This window comes from Pteronotus mesoamericanus, unplaced genomic scaffold (assembly GCF_021234165.1).
Source record: "Pteronotus mesoamericanus isolate MK-2021 breed Mesoamerican mustached bat unplaced genomic scaffold, CSHL_Meso_final scaffold_232, whole genome shotgun sequence".
Classification (NCBI taxonomy): domain Eukaryota; kingdom Metazoa; phylum Chordata; class Mammalia; order Chiroptera; family Mormoopidae; genus Pteronotus; species Pteronotus mesoamericanus.
Window position 1 is genome coordinate 3,157,951 of NW_026555311.1, and position 8,795 is coordinate 3,166,745.

The window sequence follows — 8,795 nt, forward strand, 5'->3', positions numbered from 1 at the left end:
TCAGCTTAATTTCATTTGGGATATTAGCTGATATAAGAAAAAGTTATTTCAACACTACATTGGGATATTAAAAATTAAAAAGAAATGCATTTCATGTCACAATTTTCTACTGTGGAGCATTTGAAGGCAAGAGAAGAGATGTCCAAAACAGCTGAATTAGATAACCAGGATTTTAAAGTCTTCTACTGAATTCACTCATTTATTTACGATGCTTTCTAACGGTCTCCACCCTTGGCTGATGGACAGGCTTGATTTCTTTTAAAATATCTAATCTCTCCTTTTTCTTAAATTTCATTTTTTGATTACAGATGACATTCAATATTAGTTTATATTAGTTTCAGGTGTACGCAATAGTGGTTAGACAATTATATAATTTACAAAGTAATCCCCCTGATATTTCAAGTACCCACCTGGTACCGTATACAGTTATCAAAATATCATTGACTGTATTCCCTATGCTGTACTTTACATCCCTGTAACCCCTGTAACTATCACTTTGTACTTCTGAATCCCTTCACCTTTTCCACGCTTTCCCCCGACCCGCCTCCCCTCTGTCAATCATCAGTTTGTTCTCTGTATCTATGAGTATATTTCTGTTTTGTTTGTTCATTTATTTTGTTCTTTAGATTACACATATAAATGGAATGAAATGGTATTTGCCTTTCACTGACTTATTTCACTTAGCATAATATCCTCTAGATCCATCCTTGCTGTCAGAAATAGTCAGATTTCATTCTTTTTTGTGTCTCAGATTGTGTATATGCACTACAACTTTTTTACCCACTTGTCTATTGATGGGCAATTAATTGCTTTCTTATCTTGGATATTGTAAATAATGCTGTAATGAACATAAGGGTGCAAGTATTTTTTAAAAAAATTATTTTTAATTACTATTTACATTTAATATTGTTTTATTAATATGTGTAATTTATGTACAGCATAGTCATTAGATAAGCATATACTTTACAAAATGGTCCGCACAATACATAGTTATTATAATATTACTGACTGTATTTCCTTTGCAGTACTTTATATCCCTGTTACTATTTTGTGACTACTAACTTGTTGTTTATAATCCCTTCACCTTTTCCACCCAGGGCCCCATCTACCGTCTCCTGCTGGGGCAACCGTCACTCTGTTCTTTTTATCTATGACTCTGTTTCTATTTTGTTTGTTCTTTTATTTTGCTCTTTAGATTTTACATGTAAATAAAATCATATGATATTTGTCTTACTCTGTATTACATATTTCACTTAGCATAATACCCTGTGGGTGCATACATATTTTCAAATTAATGTTTTGGTTTTCATCAAATACATAACCAGAAGTGGAGTTGCATAGGCAGTTCCATTTTTAATTTTTTAAAAACCTCCACACTGTTTTCCATAGGCTGCACCAATTTTCATTCCCACCATTTGTACACGAGGGTTCCTTTTTCTCCACATCCTCGGCAACACTTTTTTGCTGTTGATGTATTGATGATGGCCATTGTGACAGGTGTAAGGTGGTATCTCATAGTGGCATTAATTTGCATCTCTCTGATGATCAGTGAAGTTGAGTATCTTTCTCATATGTCAATAGGCCATCCGTAAGTCCTATTTGGAGAAGTGTCTATTCAGGTCCTTTGCCCATTTTTAAATTGTTTATTTTTTTGATGTTGAGTTATGTAAGTTCTTTATACATTTTGAATATTAACCACTTAGATGTATCATTGATGAATATCTTATTCCATTCAGTAGATTGTCTTTTCATTTTTTTGCTTTCTTTTACTGTGCAAGAACTTTTTGGTTTGATGTAGTTTCATTTATTTTTTCTTTTGTTTCCTTTGCCCAAGGAGATATATAGGAAAAAAATATTGCTAAGAGGAATGTCAGAGAATTTAATGCCTATGTTTTCTTCTAGGAGTTTTAATGGTTTCAAGTCTTACATTTAAGTCTTTAATACACTTTGAGTTTGTTCTTGTATATGGTGTAAGAAGTGGTTCTAATCTCTTCTTGACTATTGGCATACACTTCTTGATAAGTGATTTTGTTTGCTGTGACCTTTGACTTTGCAAAAAGATACATGCTGGGGACAATGGTGGCTATTATATTATAGCCAGAGTTGTTTCTCTTGTGCTGTGTATTTCTTCACAAATAGTATTGCTATGATTCAAATTACAAGAGAGGATGTTATTTAGATATTTCTGGTCTATATATTTTATAGTGCTCACAAGATTAAATGATTTAATATATATAAGTGATTATAATAGTGCCTGACATGTACTAAGTGCTATATGTCTCAGCCATTATTAATGTTACATTTGTTATTATTACTATTTATTACTTTGGCTCAATTGTTGGTGAATATTTTTCTGCAATGGCAGTATTTTTTACTCATTTCGGGTATATCACTACAATATCAGATAGCTATCAAAATAATATTTTGAATTTTAATTTCAGTCCTAATACAGAAGGTAATTTAAAAATACTTTTAAATTGTGAAACATAAGATACAAACAGAGAAGTACACAAAATAAAAATACAGCCTAATAATTTGTTGCAGAGTGAATATCTACGTAACCCATGCAAGAAATAGCACACTGGCATCTCCACAGAAGTTCCTCTCCACTCTTCCTCCCAGTCATTGCCCCTTCATCCCTCCTAAAGCTGACTAATACCTTGACTAACGTTATAATCATTTCTTTGCCTTTCTTTATAGATGCTTTCAAGCATATGTCCACAATCCCTGTAGTTTAGTTTTGTCTATTTAAGAACCTTTATATAAATTAAACTGATATAAATTCTTCTGTATCTGACTTTATCTCAATGGTTTGTAAGAATAATCCATGTTGTTGTTTGAATGTAGTTTATTCATTTTCATCATTGCATAGAATTCTATTGCATGAATATACCATAATTTATTATTTGCATTGATTGTCATTTGTGCTGTTTCCAACTTTTTGATACTATGAATGGTATTGCCATGGACATTCTTGAACATGTCTCTTAAAGCACGTGTGCACACAGTTACTGTTATTACACACTGAGGAGTGGAAATGGTAGGTCATATGTATTTTCAAGTTTAAAAGACAGTTCTAAACTGTTTTCCATATTATTTCTAAGATCACTGCTGACATTAGTGTTAGAATTCCCACTGTTCTGATACTTTCAGATACTGATATTATCAGATGTTTTCATTCTGGCCATTCTGGTGGGATATCGTTCTCTCTCGTGGTGGCTTTAATTTCCACTCCCCTTATTATTTATGATGTTGAACATCTTTCATATTTACAGGCTATTTAGATATACTTTTTTGTAAAGCACTGATGTCTTTTACCAATATTTACTATTGTATTGACTTTTTCTCACTAATTTGTTGAGGATCTGTGTCTATTGCTGGTTACAGCATTATAGTTATCTTCCCTAGTTTGTATCTTGATTTTTTACTCTCTTCATGGGGCCTTTGGAAAAATAGAAGTCTTAACTTTAATGTAGTCCAATTTTTGAACCCTTTTTTCATAATCTTTTATGATTAGAAGGGATTTAGTGTAGTCCACTTAATTCACCTTTTTAAAAGTAGTTTTTCTGTTCTGTCAAAGAAGTCTTTCTATATCCTGAGGTTACAAATATACTCTCTAATATCGCCTTCTAGAAGCTATCATAATTTGCCTTTCATATTTTGTCCATGGTAGGAGGTAAAATTTACTTTTTTCCCACATGGGCATCTAATTGTCTCAGCACAAATTGTTGAAAAGTTCATTCTTTCCTTGCTCTTTTGCAGTGCCTTATTTTTATGTCACTTGCCCATAGACTGGTGAATGTTTTTTGAATCTATGTTCTGTTCCATAGGTTTATTTATCCATCCTTGTAACAATACCATATTGTTTTAATAATCAAGGGCGTCCAACCTGCAGCCTGCCAGCTGCATGCAGCCCACAATGGCTGTGAATATGGCCCAACAGAAAATCGTAAATTTAATTAAAACATGAGACTTTTTTGTGATTATGTGCCACAGTGTATTTAACATGTGGCCAAGACAACTCTTCTTCATGTGGGACAAAGGTAAGACACCCCTGTTTAGTGTAGTTTTATATAAATCTTGGTATCAGGATAATTTTGCCCTTTGTTATTTTCATGTACATTTAGAACCATGTTGTCAAAATCAATAACCCAAAATAAAGCAAAAGGCTGCTTAGATTTTTATTGGGATTGCATTAAATCTATAAATGGTTTGAGATGTACTGAATAATTTCCAAAGTAGGATGTTTTTGTAAAAAATTAATGTTTATTTTACCTTAATTGGTTAGAAAACATACTGTGGATGTCAGTCCATTAAAGTTCATTGAAACCTGTTTTATAGTTTAGAACAGGATCAATTTTTATAAAGGAGTTATATATGTTTAAAAAAGATGCTTAGTCTATACTTATTTAGTGTTATGTTCTGCACCTGTCAATTAGTTCAAGCTTGTTAATTGTTCAAATTTTCTAAGTTATTACTGATATTTTGCCTGTTTATTAAAATATTTACTGAAAGAGATACGTTAGGATCTTTATGATTGTCGATTTGTTTAGTTTTTATAGTACTGCCTATTTTTGTTTTATATATTTGAAGTTATGCTATAAATTGTATTATATCCTGGTGAATTGAACTTTTACCATTATGAAATGTACTTTTGCCTTCAAACCTACTGTGCTTTATATTAATATGGTTACATTGTGCTTCTTTTTGTTAGAGTTGTATGGTATAACATTTATTATTCTTTCCTTTCAACTTGCTGTATCTTTTTGTTTTAGGTGTGTCTATTATAGAATAAAATGTTTTATAAAAATTCATTCTGACAAGATTTTTCTTTTAATTAAACTTTAACTTTGTTTTCATTTACTGTAAATACTAAGCAATTTGAGTTTAAACCCAGATATGTCTTACAAGCACTAACCAAAAGAAAGCTGGCCCCTGTGGATTCCAACCCCTTTGCTTCTAGCTGTGCGGTACAGTCAGCAGCACTGCTAAGCTTCTCAGCCACTGAGTTGCCTCTTCTGAGTTTTTCAAATCCTCCAAAGAGTAAGTATATTCAAATGCCAGGCCCATCTCTTCGGTCCTCAGCCTCCCCAGATCTTGGTCTGGTAATTCTTCACTATCTTTGGCTTTCTGATACTTTGGAGAATATGTTTTTATATTTTGTTGATTTTTTCTAGCTGAGCATTTATTCAAATTGCCTACTTCGTCATCACTAGATTCCTACAATAATGTTTTTAGAATAAAGTTTTAGAAATCATATAAAATTGAAATTGTTTTTCAGAATTTCAGTAATAATAAATTATACTTCTTTGGTTATGATCTTTTTGCAATCTTAGTGCTGTAGTAGATATATTCAAAGCCCTGAGGTAGTCTATACTAGCTCAGAAATACATTTTAAGGTTACAATATGACGACAGATACAGAAATCAATGTCATAATATAATCTCAGCAGCCTAAGGAAAATCTGAAGTGCATTGTATTTATTCTCAGGATATAACCAACTAATCCCTTGTAAATAAAATGTACACTGTGATGACACATGTTTTACTGCGCGAATTATCAAAAGAGGCTTTTTTGTGAGAAGCGTTTCTCTACTTTGAAGCCCCATCTGTCTTTCCCGATTATTCTTTTAAAATTTACATTATAAAAAATTTCTCAAACATTTAATTTGTAATTCAAATAATATTATACATATATAATGTTATTTGAGTAAGTGACCAATATATGTTTTGAATTGAATTTACCAATTTTTTTCCTCTCAGTGTTTAGCAAAATTTAAATATACATTTTTCTGTTTAAAAAAATTTTTTAGATACATTTTTTATTCCCCTTGTAGGACACATATTTATTAATATATAGATTTAAAATAAATATTAACATATCTTACTCTAAAAAAACAGTATTCAGGTTATGTTTGAACACTTCTAAAATAAAAAAAAGTTGAATTATTTAGAGTAACAGAAATGTTGGTGCAGTGTATATATTCTATATTTCCTTGAAATTCCCAACAAAACTTTTAGAGTCATGGTACTATTATAGGATGTTTATCAAGAGCCCTCAGAGTGAACACTCTGCTGCAATGACACTGCTTTACTTGTGACTGGTGCTTATGTTCTCAGTGTTACCTTATGGGCTCCAGTGAAGACCACGTTTTTCCAGCAGGGGCTTTGAGTCAGACCAACCTGGGTTTCAATCCCAGTTCTGCCATTTGCCATCTTGACTTTGGGTTCCTTAACATTTTTAAGTTTGTGTTGTTGACATAGGAATATTCCAACCTGTGGAGGCTTTCTATAGAAATTTATTTGAGCCAAACTGAGAATGTACCTGGAAGCAAGATCTCAACAGATAAATGCTTTGGAAAATAACAGTTATGCATTTGAGATTAAGGAGGGAACGTAAGATTACATGCAACAAGGTGGGAAATCAGATTATAAGATAGTCAAGGCTGTGCTCTCTTGAGGGTGGTTATGCAGGGGCTGAATTACAGGGTAGTTAAGGTTATGTGCTTTTTTGAGGGTGGCTAGGCTTTAGAAAGAGGGGTTTGAAAGGGTGGTCATGCATTAGAAGGAGCAGTCTAAAAGGTAGCATTTCAAAATTTATTGAGCTTGATGCACAGAAACAATGGACAAGGCTTGCTTGAGGCAAAGATACAGCTTTTATTAAAAAAACTTTATAGGTCTGGAGTGTGACTGTCTCCCATGACTTACATAATTAGAAATTTATGATCAGATCACCCTGTGAGTTTACTTTCTGTAGAACCCCCTTCCTTCCACAGTTTCCCCTTTAGGTCACAAAACAATCCAAAGGATGCACTGATGACTGAGCTTGGTCAGATAGTGTGGTCTCACACAGTGCTAGGAAGGCTCATTCCTGGGAAGTGTCATTATCAACACTGTCTTGTTGAAACGGTGGACCAATAGGAATGGGGCAATAACTATGGGATGTGAGTTGAGGCCAAATTTCCCTCTAAAGGGAAGAGCAGATAAGTGGAAGGCAGACAGGTCTTACAGCCCCCGTTGCAAACATTACTCTGGATTAATTCTAACTATCATGTTCTAACTTTTGCTTTCTGTCTCATTTTTTTTTGTATTTGGCATCTAGTATAACGCTTACATAAGCCATAAAAAGAGTATTAACAGTTATTTTACACATCTTCTTTAGCTTGAAAATATTGTAAGATGTCTCCTTTCAATAATGTCTACCCAAATTTTCTTTATTTTACATAAGTCCAGCTTAAATGCAGTATGATATATGAAGGAATGCAAAAGCTGGAAAAAAATAAAGAGTTGTCAGGGATCTGGGCCATCTTGGTTTCTCATAGCCCTAACTATTTGTTTAATTTACAACCATTGTTAAACCTTACAATATACCCTAGAAATTTTTCTTAACTTATTTTACAGTGCTTCCCGTGCAATTTAACATAAAAGATAAGTCTTTTGAGGTATTCCAGGGGACCCTCTGAAAAACTGCAAAGTTATTCCTTCATATATCAAGATTTTAATTCTTAAAACCTCAATTTATAATAAGAACTAAGTGGAAAAACTCAAGGAACAAGTATAACTTTTATTGTGACTAATGTCACTAGCAGATAGATAAAGACAATCAAACAAAATTATTTCTGAGTTTGACATGATCTGTAGATAAATAGGCCTTGTTGATGTCTTGGGATGGCTGTCTACCTCTGAAGTCAGCAGCTTTTCATTCTAGAGAAGTTTTTGAGGTCCACTGTAGGCAGAGACAAGTGTCAGGGACAGGGGTAGATGTTCATTTGTGGTTAGCTGCCTTTTTTAGATGAGAAATGTGAATCCATAGGTAAACTCCTTTAAGTTTAGCTGCATGTGGATTAGTTACTAACACCTGAAAAGGTCCCTTCCAGTGAGGTTGGAGAGATTCTTTTATTTGGTGTTCCTTTCAATAGACAAAATCTCCTGGTTGTAAACCATGGTCTTTGAAGTCTTCATTGCCCGGGAGTGCACTACACTATGAAATGAATCAGTTACTGATTTATCAATAGATTTAAGCTGGTTAATGAGTCCTTGACAATAATGCACTGTGACTCCACTTAATAAGGTTGGTTCATATGCCCCTTCATCTAGATGCATAGGGTGACTAGTAATTATTTTATAAGGAGAAAGGCTATGTTTACAAAGAGAGTTGGATCTCAGGCTGAGGAACACTATAGGAGAGGGTTTGGCCAAGGGAGATAAAGGCTTCTGAAAATTTAGCTAGTTGACTTTTAATTGTGCCATTTTGTATCTTCCATCAAACAGAGGGGAATGATAAGCACAGTAAAAATGTAGTATAGGCTAAATATTACAAATGGATTGCATTATTTGCCCACTAAAATGAGTCCCTTAGTCAGTGTTTAACTCAGAGGGAATTTCCCAATTAGAAAGAAGTTAGTTTCCCAATGAAAATGTACCTGCCATTAAGGCTGTTGCTCTCCTAGGGAAAGCCTCAAGCCCAAGGAGAGAATATGCAAATCATAGTGAACACATATGTATATCCTTGAGATGGTGGCATTTGGATACCATCCAATTGCTGTACCTCAAATGGACTTAAAGGGAGTGGGAAATGTCCCTTGCATCCAGGGAGTGGTTTTCCATGGTTATACTGGGGACAGATAGAACATCTGCCCTACACTTTATGATCTGCAGTGGGAGAAAGTTTCCAGTTATATTGTTTACTTCATTGAATCATTTTCAGGAACCCAATGTGTTATTACATGTACATGTTGAAGTATAGGCAATTAAACCCCTAAAGGTAAAATTGGTTTCCCATTGGGTCCAAGCCGT

At 33.6% G+C, this 8,795-nt stretch overlaps 1 pseudogene; it reads right to left on the bottom strand.

Moving 5' to 3' along the window:
• LOC129085224 (proline-rich protein 11-like) overlaps nucleotides 1–6,215 on the bottom strand; it is a 44,832-nt pseudogene extending 38,617 nt beyond the window's left edge.
• Between the last annotated feature and the right edge of the window lie 2,580 nt (nucleotides 6,216–8,795).